Raw genomic sequence first — 13,013 nt, forward strand, 5'->3', positions numbered from 1 at the left:
TCCTGTACATCCCAGGGTTCTAAAGTTTATCCTCCAAGTTGGGCTTTCGTGGACTATAGTTGGGCTTTAGAAATAACTAGAAGAATGGAGTTGGCCTCCTAAGTCTCTTGGAAGTATATAATTAAGAGTTCCTTCAATTACTCAGCTATCAAGATAATTGATTGTTTGACCTGTTCCGTGTCTTTTCACATAGAACCCCTGAGATCTTTACTTTTTGATAATACTCCAATAATTGACATCACTAGGTGAAACACTTAATTCAAAGGTTGCCTCCCAAATATTTAGAGGGGGCTTAGCAGCTTCTCAAAGTATATTCCTATATAAGAATATTCCCTTAGGAGCCTGACAGCTTTAGAAAGCTCAAGACTTTTTTTTTTTTTAATTTGGTTTGAGGGAAAACCACCACACTCTTGTCATCAAGTCACAATGTAAAAGCTTGCCCAGCTGTGTTTCACTGAGTGTGGGACAGTTCATGGGAGTCTGTAAAGTGGAAGGTGAGTTTTGGATAGGAGGGTTAACCTCAGAAGGACCATGCGGTTGGCCAATTCTGCCCCCACACCATTTTTTCCCTGGCCTGCTGACACTAAACACACACCACACACACACACACACACACACACACACACACACACGTGTCTTTTCCCAGACATGCTAGACTCAAGCTCCTGGGTCTCCTTGCTTCTGAAGGAACTATTTGGTTAAATTCAGTTATGCAACTTTGTTGGTGGTTTGAAATTAAAAGTACCCTGATCTTCCCCCAATCCTGATACAGCCACCAAAATTTGACTATACGTAGTGAGAGTTCCCAGGGAGAAGTAAAGGTCAATGTCTCCATCTGGTATGTGGGTATTTACATCATGCCAGGGTTATCTTCATTAATAAGAATATTTTATTCCCAGAGTTTTTAGGTTAGAAGACCCCCTAGGCCTCATCATTGTTTTGTTTACTAATATGTTTCTTATTTTTCCCTTCTGTGAATCTCCATGAATCTAGCACGGTATTTTACATATGGTAGACATGTTAAGTTATTTTGGTTAAAAAAAGTAGAGTCTGACCTTTTATATCACATTCAACCATCATACAAATGACAAGATGGAACACATTAGAAAACAAAAGTGTGATAGGAAGTGTCCATGATAGAGAAAAAGAGAAAGAATTAGTTGTTTGTGCAGTTGGGCATGGGGTCACATGCCTGTAATTCTGGGAGCCAGGGAGAAAGATGATATATTTCAGGATAGCCTCAGCAACTTAACCTTAGCCAGGCCTTAATAATTTAGGAAGACTCTGTCTCCAAAAAATAAGATATAAAACATAAAAAATAAAAAAAAAGAAGCCTGGGGATGTAGCCCAGCAGTAAAGTACTCCTAGGTTTAATCCCCAATATCCCCTCAAAAGAGAATTAGCTATTTGCTATGAGGAAGGCTCTTTGCAGTGACCTTCAGAGAGATTATTTATGGTCTAATTAGAGAAACAAAACACGCAGATGCATTTCTTTTCATCATGCAGTTGAAAAAACTGTGTGCCGTGTGATAGTACATATAGTCCCGGTGGTTTAACTATATTACATAACTGTCATTATGCAATCCAAAAGTTTATTGGAGGAAGTAACTTCTGGTGGGATTTTTAAAGTTCTATTTTAAATATGGAGGGGAAAGCCCAGGATTCAAGGCAAAAGTAATCACAAGGCAAGTCAATACCCTTGTACTCCAGGCCAAAAGATATTTGGGGATAGTAAACAGATTAGTTGACTGAAATGGACAGTTTGTGGAAAAGAGCAGAGGGGGCTATGGGGAAAGTATATGCTTTCCAGACTTATCTCTTGGCACATTAAAGGGTAACAACATGAGTTGGCACAATGGGGCAAACTGAAGAGGCTCCTCCAAGCATGCAGTAATGCCTGTACCCCCAAAGGCTCCCCAAACCCTTGGAGCACATTGATTGCAAAGATCTTTAACTGATCATTGTTCCTGAGTGGAATAGCTGTCTGACTTAGTCATGTGAGTACCTCTCAGCTTGAAAAAGCACTAGATCCATCTTTTCACATTCTTTAGCAGGTTGTTTATAAGTAAACAAAAATGAAAAAAGGCATTTTAATCTAATACAGTTTAGTTCACATTCATGCCTTGCTTTGTTGTCTGGGCACCAAAAGAAACCTTTTTAAAGCTGTGTATCATATTTTCTGGCCTGGATTTGATAAGATCAAAGAGAAGCATCTGGTATTATAGAAGCACCAGCATCATTCATCTTTAGGTGTAACATGTGCCAGTTCATCTCTTTCAGCTTCCTCATCTACCAAAAGGATAACAACCACCCTACTTATCTCCTAGGAAGTTGCTATAAAGCTTCAGTTTTCAACGGAACAAAAACTTATCTAGCTGTACTATGAAAGATATTGTGTAGATGCTCTAGAGGACGTGCAATTCTGGGTGTCACACATCAACCCAACATACAGAGGAAGAAGAGGCCACGTCATCTTGTGTGCTTTTTTTCAGAGAAAGAAAACTTTTCCCAGAAGCCTCCTGGCTTCCATTATGGCTCTGGCTAGAATTGTGGCAAGTGCCCATCCATACCTCAGTCAATCAATGGGAAAGTGGATAGAATGATGAGATTGGTCTTAGCTACTCAGAATGTACCCCCTGCATTCTCAGCTGGCCAGGGAATGTTATATACCAGAACAGAACGTCAGGGCTCTGACAGTAAGAACAAAGGCAGCCTTGGAGACCACTGGGGAGGCAGGTTATTAGCCTGTGGGTAGAGAGGAGCACTGCAAATTCTGAGAAAAGAGGCTACAGGAAATCAGTCATTGTCAACACAACCGCAGGAATCTATAGCCAGGTCCAGGTGCCTATGGAACATTCCACTTCATTTTCCGTTCTTATTAGCGGACTCTGGCCATTCACTACACTTTTCTTAGATTTCTCTATTCAGTTAAATTTTGCTAACATAGAAATTTCCAGAAATGTTTTTTTTTTCCTGTAGATTGACTTTTAAAAATCCAATTCCTTATGTACGTTGGACCCTTTATGGCCTATTCTGCTTCATCTTTCAAATCACCTCCACAATGGAATGAAACTGATCTCACTCTTGCTGGGCTCCTCTGCATTAGGTGCCTCTGTGTGCTGCTCCCTCTGTCCCCTTCCCCCCATTCTTCATTCTCCTCTACCTTTCTTTCTCTACTCCCCTCAGCCATTTAGTCAACTCCTGCTTTTTCAATACTCAGATTGAGTAACCTCCTCTAGGAGAGCTTTCTGGGCTGGGAAAGCACAGGGTCAGGACCACAATAATAACAATCGTGTCACCACCACAAGCACAAACTCTTTTATGGCTCTTTCTATGGGTCTTGCATAGTTCTGAGCACTTTAAAACTTATTCATTTAATTCTCATATCATCTCAAGGAGAGGATATTACAGTGATCCTCATTTGCAGACTGAAGCATGGCACAGAGAGGTTTCGTGGCTGTCCTGGGTCCCACAGCTTGTCAGTGGCAGTTGTCATCATAATGCTCCTCCTAGGGTTGAACAGCTGTGTACTGGGCTGCCTCCTACACCAGTCACTTGAGGGGCTCTGCGCATATGAAGATAGGGACTTGATAGGTCACTTATATAGAATGTCTCCTTTTTTTGAAAATCTTTGCATTTACAGGAATATTGAGTGATATTCCCAAAGTTGTCCAGACCAACCAAGATCCAGACAGAGCCCTTCCCTTCTATCTAACCACCTGACCTAAAGCCCTGCAATCTCCCTCATTTCCAATCATCAGAACGGGGAACTTGGGAAGAATCCCACTTTGACTAACCTAAGGACTTGCCTGCCCTTTATTGCCCTTCTATTGATCCAATCTATTAGTTGTCCTCAGGTTCTCTTATTAATATTGACTGAAATTTAGGACCAAAGGGTGCCGGTACCATGTCCTAGTGAGCAAGAACTTCTGCTTTATAGCGACTTCTCCAGACCCATTTCTGGGGCCCTGGTTCGAGTTATCTGCAGACTGCCAAGGGTTTTTATGTATCTGCTCACACACTTACACAGCCACCTACCTACCTGCCTCGACCTCCTTTCCCATGCTGCCAGAGAGGAAGCAGTCAGGGAGGGAAGTTCCCAAATCAAGGATGGCTCCTTCCATCCTGGGGTTTTTCCTGTTCGGGGGCATTGTAGAAGGTCCGAACCTCGGGGAAGACTTAGGGGACCAGTTTGGATGGAGCCTGCTCTCAAAGCTCTGGTCCTGAGGCCTCAGGTGACATTATAACATGGGAGTTGCTTGCAACATGGCTCCTTCCTAAGCCCTGTGTTTTCAGCTTGGAATCTGGCAGGAGTCACCTCCCGCTGGAAAGAAGCCCAGAGGATGCTCGGCCTCTCCAGGTTCAGAGAAAGGGCGCAGAGTGCGGGCCCGCGGGGTCGACCCGGGCTGGAAGCGGATGGTGGCGCTGCGGGAGCGGTCCTCTTTCCTGGCCCGCGGGAGGGCGACGCCTGGGCGGCGAGCCCACAGCCCTGCACAGCGCAGTGCGGCAGATGGTCGGGGACCTCGCGGCCCGGCTGCCGTTCACCTCTGTGGGCACCTGGCCGAACCCCAGCCAGGGGCCTCAGCGGGACAGGGACCTTCTCTGCCGGTCTTGCCCCGAGCTGTACCTAGAAGCCCTGTTCGCCTTCAAAGCCTGGCCGACGTTTTCTGGAATTACCCTTTGTGTGAAGCTGTTTAATCGCAGCAGACTGTTTTGCAGATCGGGAAATGCCTTGTTGGGTGTGTCCCGGTGAAGACTTGAGTTCCCCGAGATGTGTCCCCCTCCTGTGACTGTGTCCCATTATTTTTTAAACAGATGCCAGGGCAGTCTCCTTTCCCAGTGTCCTTTTTTTTTTTTTTTTTCCTTTTTTTCTTTTTCCTCCCCGTGTCTGCTCTCACCTTCTTAAAAACTACTCTGTAAGGGCTTGAAGGGGAGGGGTTTCTGGGCGGCTGATTCTGTGGTTTCTTAATGGGATGCTGACTTCACGGGCTATTAATTTGCAAAATCCATCAAACTGCACATGTGATGGCCACTTTTCTGTATGTATGTTTCATGTCAACAGAGAGTCAAAAAAAGTTTTGCCTAAAGTTATTTTTACTCAAAAAAAAAAAAAAGCCTCAAAGTTAAGCTATTTCTTATACTTTCTTACACAAGATGGTTTTCCCGTGTTCTTGGTAGACTCCTCTCTGTGTGAATCTTGATGTTTCAGGGACAGGCCAGTTCTGGACTGTTGTGTCTGCCACTCACAAGCTCTGATCTCTGCCCATTTGCTCATCTTTCTGTTAGTTGGAGGGCTCTGGCCTAAGCAGCATGTCATAAAGGAAGCATGGTTACCTTCAGACTCGTTTGGAAGGAAAGGGGTCCTCCCATTCAAGCTGATGAGGTGGAATTGCGTTTACTTATTCATTGACTTGAGCCTTCATTCCCATTTGCTCACAAATTCATATGACATTTATTAGCATATCTTTTATGTGCTGGCACATGAAGTTCCTGTCTGCAAGGAACTTGCTACTTAGTTGGACAGTTTGCCTATCATCATCACGAAGCCTGGAACATAGGATGTGCCCTCAGAGCTGTACGGGGAAAGGGCTGTAGGCGTTTGGAGCAGGATGCTGTCATTCCCAGCTGAGCCTTCCAGAGGGAAAGCCTTGGTGAGAGTGGCAGGGAGAGCGGTGATAGAATTCGAGTAGGCAGAGGTGATGGAAAAGAGCTTTCTAACAGAGGGAATTGTGTAAGGCAGTCAGAGCTTCAAAGAACTAAGTTCACCTAAGAAAGGCCAAGAGAGGATGGCTTAGGGCTAAGTCATGGGGTTCCTGAGAGAACCAAGGCAGGAAGCAGAATCTTTATGTTGTTAAATTGTTACAGAGAAACAAATTGAACAGGGTGGGAGTGGAAGTAGGGGGCCTCTTACACTACATCACCAAGGCTACCTCTGCTTGCTTTCTTAAATTAATGGCTTTGTTAAGGTTTACTTAATATACCGTGTGTCTGTGTCGTCCCTCCCCAACCTTGACATAATTCTCTGAGACGAATATATTTGTTAGCATATGCCACGTGCTAATCACTATAGCAACTCTCCAAGTGCTCTTTCTCTCTTACCTTGCTGCTTCGTGCACGTAGGATAGGGGAGATGCTGTTCTATGCATTTATTGGAAGCCTCCCTCCCTCCAACTGTGGTTCTGCTCTCTTCTTGGGCCTTGAGTCCTCCATTGAGTCTGAGAATGACTCACATCTCATGCCTACTTTCCATCCGCAAAAATCTGATACATAACCCATCTAACCCTAGGGGTGGCCAGAAATAAAGCCTATTCATATGTTCATAGGGACAAAGAAAATAGGTTTGTCATGGGAAGTTATACTCCATGTAGATATAATATGTCAAATACATTCTACTGTCATGTAAAACTAAAAAGAACAAATAAAAAAAAATAAGAAAATAGGTTTGGTAAACGCACAGCATTATAATTACCATGTTATAGATAATAACACTTCAATGAGGACGATAAAATCTAAGCACTATCATACATCTAATTTCATGTATCATGAATTATTTGTATCATGAGACATTTAGAATATGACCCTCCAGCCTGAGGCAGTCCCTGATGTGATTATATCTTGTCTATACATTGAACTGTTGAAATCCTGGGTTCTTTTGTAATCATAGTTCAACTTAATATGTTACAACAGATTAAGGGTCTTTTTGAAAAAATAGGCTCCATAATATTTTGTATCAAATTTTATAAGGTTAATTTTTACTCAATGGGATTAAAAACCTTTGTAGTGGAGATTTTGTTGAAATCAAATTTTAAGTGATATAAAAAGATCATTCACTAAATATAATATTTAATTTAAAAATGCTTCAAAAATGACTATAAACTTCTTCATTATATAAATATCAGAGAAACAGCAAACATTTCATATAAGTTTAAGATACAGTTTACCAGTGACTTTAAAACGAGATATAATTTTTAGGGTTTTATACATAGTTGTTTAGTAAAAGTAAATTATACTTAATTCTTTTTGTCTTTCTTCATGAAAGCTTTCCTCCTCCCTCAGGGATTTTATGTGGCTTTTCTTAGAATCTCCTTCTTCTTAATGGTATTGAAATAACTGGAATTAATAACAGAGGAGCCTTTTCTCCTTTTGTCTCCTCAGTTCTGCTTTTAAAATTCTATGATTAGTGTATTTAAATTGTGGTATCAGAGACAGCCAAGATGGAGGCCAAGATGCTCTGATGATCGTCTCCTCATAGATGCACTAATTTGAGCAGCTATTCACACATCAAACCACTTTCACAGGAGCTAAGGAAATAAGAGAGAAACCATGGTGCCTGCTTTTAGTGTAACAAAATGAAAAGCATCGTGAAGAAAGCAGTCAGGAAGGAGTTGCCTATGTTGCCTGTACCCCAACTTGACGCAGTGGAGTGGTAATTCCCACTTGGGGAAGAGGGAGAGGATTAATCCAGGCTTAGACTTGAGACCCATTATCAGGTCCACCATGTTTTCACACAGGGCTGGGCAAAGCCCCATGGACCCTACCACCAGGCTGATACCCAAGGAGTCACGTTACCCAAGCCTGGAATTATTAGGCAGGCTGCGATGGCCTCCAACACCCCTCTCCCAGCTTCAGGTGGTAGAACAGAGAGCAAAACTCTACCTGCTAAGGAGCAGGTCAGGAGGGCTAGCATAGGGCTTTGTCTTGGAATCCAGTGCCAGGCCCACGGTGGTGAGACCCCCACATCTTACAGAAACTGAAGGGTTCCATAAGCAAGCCAGAACACACAGAGACTCGGGACTGGCTGTGGCATCCAGGTAGGGACCTGTGGATCCATGGGACAGACTCCAGGTTCAGTCTACATTGCGTCCAGATTTGGAGTAGGGCTGGACATCGCTGCCCTCCTTTTGAGACTATATGGGCCCCTGTAGTTGTGACACTTGGTGTGACCCAGCATAGCATCCGTCAAAGAACTGTCTCCACCACCCATGCCCCAACCTTTGATCACACAGTTGTCACCATGTCCGTGGTCACAGATGGGCCTCTAGAACTATGCTTGCACCAAGCAGTGACCTATGCCCTAGTGGGATGAATTCAAGTTTCACCTTCTATCACTGCCAGCTGTGGTGAGCCTCGCTGCACCCCTGAGACTGTGCAGGACCTTGTGACTGTGAGACTCGAGTGCAACCCAGCTTAGTGTCAGCTTTGATGATCAAGGGGCTGCCTTTACCCTTTACTACCCTAATGTGATAGCATGGGGTAAGACCCCATTTGTTGTGGGGAAACCAGGGAGTAAGCATAAGACTTTGCCTTGGAACTTAATGCGGGACTATTGAAACCTAATAGTGGGCAGATCCTCCCTTCTCCCTGCCTGCCTGTGGACTGAGCTTCTGGAACAGTGTTGGGGGAAGAAAATGTGGTTCCTACTCTATTGGATTTCTGTTCCAGCTGGCATCACCTGTGACTATTTGCAATGGTCTTGGGCCACTAGTCTACCTCAGTAACAGGCAGTGGGGGGCCTTTTACCTATCCCAGTGTTTGCTGATCTTGGCAGGCTGTGGGCTCAGGGTATGACACAGGTTGATGACATTGGTGGCCATATGTGTGACATATATGACATAGGAGCCTGGGTCTGCTCCATTTGTGGTGACTCTACCCAAAGCTGGGCAGAATTCTATGCCACAGGCCAATAACTATAGAAAAGGTATTTGGGCCTTCCCTGACTACAGAAAGAAGCTTGTGAGGACAAATTACTCTTTCAAGGCATTCTCTGGGTTCTTTTTGAAGAACACAACAACATTGTATTTGGGACAAATCTGGGCTTGAATTGCCCTCTAGTACTGAAACAATGACAAATACCACAAGCGGATTCCTAGTAAATCTGTACCTGGGCATCATTTAGTGCTGAAATAGTGGAAGTGACTGTAGACTTAGGAGAATAAGCAGACTGCTGAGAATTTCTGGAAGACAGGCACAAATAAAGCCAGATTAGAAAGACTAGAATAAATACCTAATCCTTCAATGCTGAGACAACATGTCACACCAGCAAACATCTAAAGCTTTCAAGGAAACCATGACATCACTTAATAAGGTGCCAGAAAGTGATTAGATAATACTCAATATTGGAGAACTCACTGGGAATTTAAAACAACTGTTTTAGGGAAATTCAATGAGTCTAGAGAAAACACAAAGAAATATTTCAATACTATAATAGAGAAATTTAACAAACACATGGAATTATTTTAAAAAAAAATCAAACAGAAATTCCTGAGTTGAAAAACACTCAACAACAACAACAAAAATTTAAAAAAGTGATAGAGGGGCTGGGGTCATGGCTCAGTGGTTGAGCGCTTGCCTCAAATGTGTGAGGCACTGGGTTCGATCCTCAGCACCACGTAAAATAAATACATAAATAAAATAGAGATATTGTGTCCATCTACAACTAAAAAAAAATTAAAAAAAATGTGATAGTAGGCACTAAAGTAGGACAGATCAAATAGAAGAAAGAATTAATGAATTTGAAGACAAGCAAAATGTAAAAATCTTCTAGAAACTTTGGGACAGTATTAAAAGAGCTAATAGATTATTGGGGTTCAAGAAGGACTTGAGGGTGCCAAAAAGCTAGAAGGCTTATTCAAGCAAATAACAGATAACTTACCAAACCTGGAGAAGGACATGAAAATCTAGGTACAGGAAGATCAAAGGTAAGCAGTCAAATTTAACTCCACCAAGTTTACCCTAAGACATCTTAAAACCAAGCTCTGAAAGGCATAAGAGGAGATTCTCAAGCCTGCAAAAGAAAAGAAACAACAGATAATAATACAGCTTGCCTGACTTCTTAGCATAAGCCTCCAGGCTGGGGGAGTGGGCATGAGATTTTCACAGAATTGAAATAAAAAAACTCCACTGATAGTAATATATTAGTTGTATATTCCAATATTGTATATTCCCAATATTGGAATATACAACACATAGAGCAAAGATTAATAGGCTAAAGAGAGACACTCCAATACAATAATAGCTGGTGACTTTAACACTTCACTTTCAGTGACAGATTATTCAGACAGAAAATCAACAAAGAAATAGCAGAGTTAAAATATACCCTAGACTAAATGGACCCAACAGACAGCTACAGAATACTCCATCTGTCAGTGACTGAATACACATTCTTCTCATCAGCACATGGAATATCTCCAGGATAGACCCTTTGATGGGCCACAAAACAATGCTCAACACATTTAAAAAACATTCAAAACATATCAAGTACCTTTTCCGATCACAGTGCAATAAAGCTAGAAATCAGTAACAAGAATCTTTTAAAATTATACCCAACACATAAAAATTAAACAACCGACATTTGAACAACAAATAACTCAAGGAAGAAATCAAGAAAAAAACTTTAAAATTTTCTTGAAACAAATGCAAATGGAGATACAAGATACTAAAATCTATGGAACACAGCAAAACAGTACTAAGAGGGAAATTTATGGTAATAAATGCATACATCAAAAAGATAGAAAAATCTCAAATAAACAACTTTCCATTGCATCTCAAGGACTAGAAAAGCAAGACAAACTGAAGTCTAAATTAGTAGAAGGAAAGAAGTTAAAAAGACAGAACAGAAAGAAATAAAATGGAGACTAAAATAATAATACAAAAGATGAAATGAAGAGCTGGTTCTTTGAAAAGATAAACAAAATAGACAACCCTTATACAGAAAAAGGCAGCTGAGAAGACTCAAATAAATAAAATAAAAAATGAAAAGGGAGAGACTCCAACTAATACCACAGAAGTGTAAAAGACCATTAGAGATTATTATGGACAAAGATGTACAACTAATTTGATAATCTGAGAGGAATGGACAAATTCTTAGACATATGTAACCATTTCAGACTGAATTATGAAGAAATAGATGATCCAAATAGACCAGTAACAAATAACAAGATTGAATCTGTCAGAAAAAAAACCTCTTATCAAAGAAAAGCTCAGGACCAGACTTCACTGCTGAATTCTACCAAACATTTATAAAGAGAACTAATATCAAAATCCTCCTAGACTTATTCCAAAAAAATAGAAAAGGAAGGAATCCTTCCAAACACATCATATGAGGCCAGCATTATCCTGATAACAAAATCAGATAAGGACACAACACAAAAAGAAAACGATAGACCAATATCCTTGATGAAGACAGAGCAAAATTCTCAACAAAATACTAGCAAACCAAATCCAATGGCGTATTCAAAATATTATTCACCATAATCAAGTGGGTTCAGACCAAGGATACAAGGATGGCTCAATATACACAAATCAATAAACATAATATATCATATCAACAGAACAAAGAACAGAAATCATATGATCATCTCAATAGAAAAGGGATTTGATAAAATTTAATATAACTTCATGATAAAAATGCTAAACAAATTAGGTCCAGAAGGAATGTACCTGAACATAATAAAGTCCATTTATAATAAGCCAACAGCTAACATTATACTGAGTAGAGAAAAGCTGAAACCTTTCTAAGGTTGGGAACAGGACAAGGATGTCCACTTAAGCCATTTTTATCCCACATAGTTCTGGATGTCCTATTCAGAATAATCAGGCAAAAGAAATAAAGGGCATTTGAATTGGAAAAGAAGTCAAATAACTACCAGTTGCAGGTCATATGATCCTATATAGAGAAAATCTCAAAAACTATCAGAATTAATAAATGAATACAACAAAATTGTAGGGTACAAAATCAACATACAAACATCAGTAGCGTTGCTAAATTTTCGTTAGTACATTATCTGGAAAAGAATTTTTTAAAAAATCTCATTTATAATGATTACAAAAATCAAAATACCTAGGAATATATTTAACCAAAGAGGTGAAAAATCTCTACAATGCAAACTATAAAATATTGATGAAAGAATTGAAGAAGACACAAATACATCCCCTGTTCAAGGATTATATGGATCGATAGAGTTAAAATGTCTATATTATCAAAAGTGATGTACAGATTCAATGCAATCCCTGTTAAAATGCAATGACATTCTTCACACTACTAGGGAAAAAATTCTAAAATTTATATGGGATCACAAAAAATCCCGAATAGCCTAAGCTATCTTGAGCAAAAAGAATAAAGCAGGAAGCACCATGTTACCTGACTTCAACACTACGAAGCTCTGCCAACCAAACGAGCATGGTACAAACATAACACCAGACACAGAGATCAATGGAATAGAACAGAGAGCGTGAAAGTGTATGGACAAAGGTGCTCAAGACATGCATTGCAGAAAAAAAGACTTTTTCAATAAATGGTACTGGAAAAATTGGATATCCATATGCAGAATAATGAAGCTAGATCCCTATCTCTTGCCATTTACAAACATTAATCTAAAATGGGTTCATGAGCCAGGCAGGGTGGTGCACACCTGTAATCCCAGCAGCTTGGGAGGCTGTGGCAGGAGGATTGTGAGTTCAAAGCCAGCCTCAGCAAAAGCGAGTTGCTAAGCAACTCAGTGAGACCCTGTTTCTAAATAAAATACAAAATAGGGATGGGCATATGGCTCAGTGGTTATATGCCCCTAAGTTCAATCCCCAGTAACCCCCCAAAATAAGAAAATAAAGATAAAATGTGTTAATGATTTGAATATAAGATGTGAAGCTATGAAAACTACTAGAAGAAAATATAGGGCAAATGCTTCAGGCCATTGAAATGGGCAAAGACTTTTTTTTTTTTTTTTTTTTTGGAAAACATCCCAAAAGTACAGTAAACCAAAACAAAAATATACCAATGTAATTATATTAAGTGAAAAAATCTTCTGCACCGCAAGGGAAACCACAGAGTACAGAGACAAACTACAGAAGAGGACAAAATATTTTCAGAACTATGCATCGGACAACAGCTTGGTATCCAGAATATATAACATATCTAATTCCAAAACCTCAATAGCAAAACAACCCCAACCAAAGCAAACAAAACAACCCACTTAAAAAAATGGGCAATGGATTTAAATAGATATTTATCAAAAGAA

Source organism: Urocitellus parryii, chromosome 3, assembly GCF_045843805.1.
Source record: "Urocitellus parryii isolate mUroPar1 chromosome 3, mUroPar1.hap1, whole genome shotgun sequence".
Classification (NCBI taxonomy): domain Eukaryota; kingdom Metazoa; phylum Chordata; class Mammalia; order Rodentia; family Sciuridae; genus Urocitellus; species Urocitellus parryii.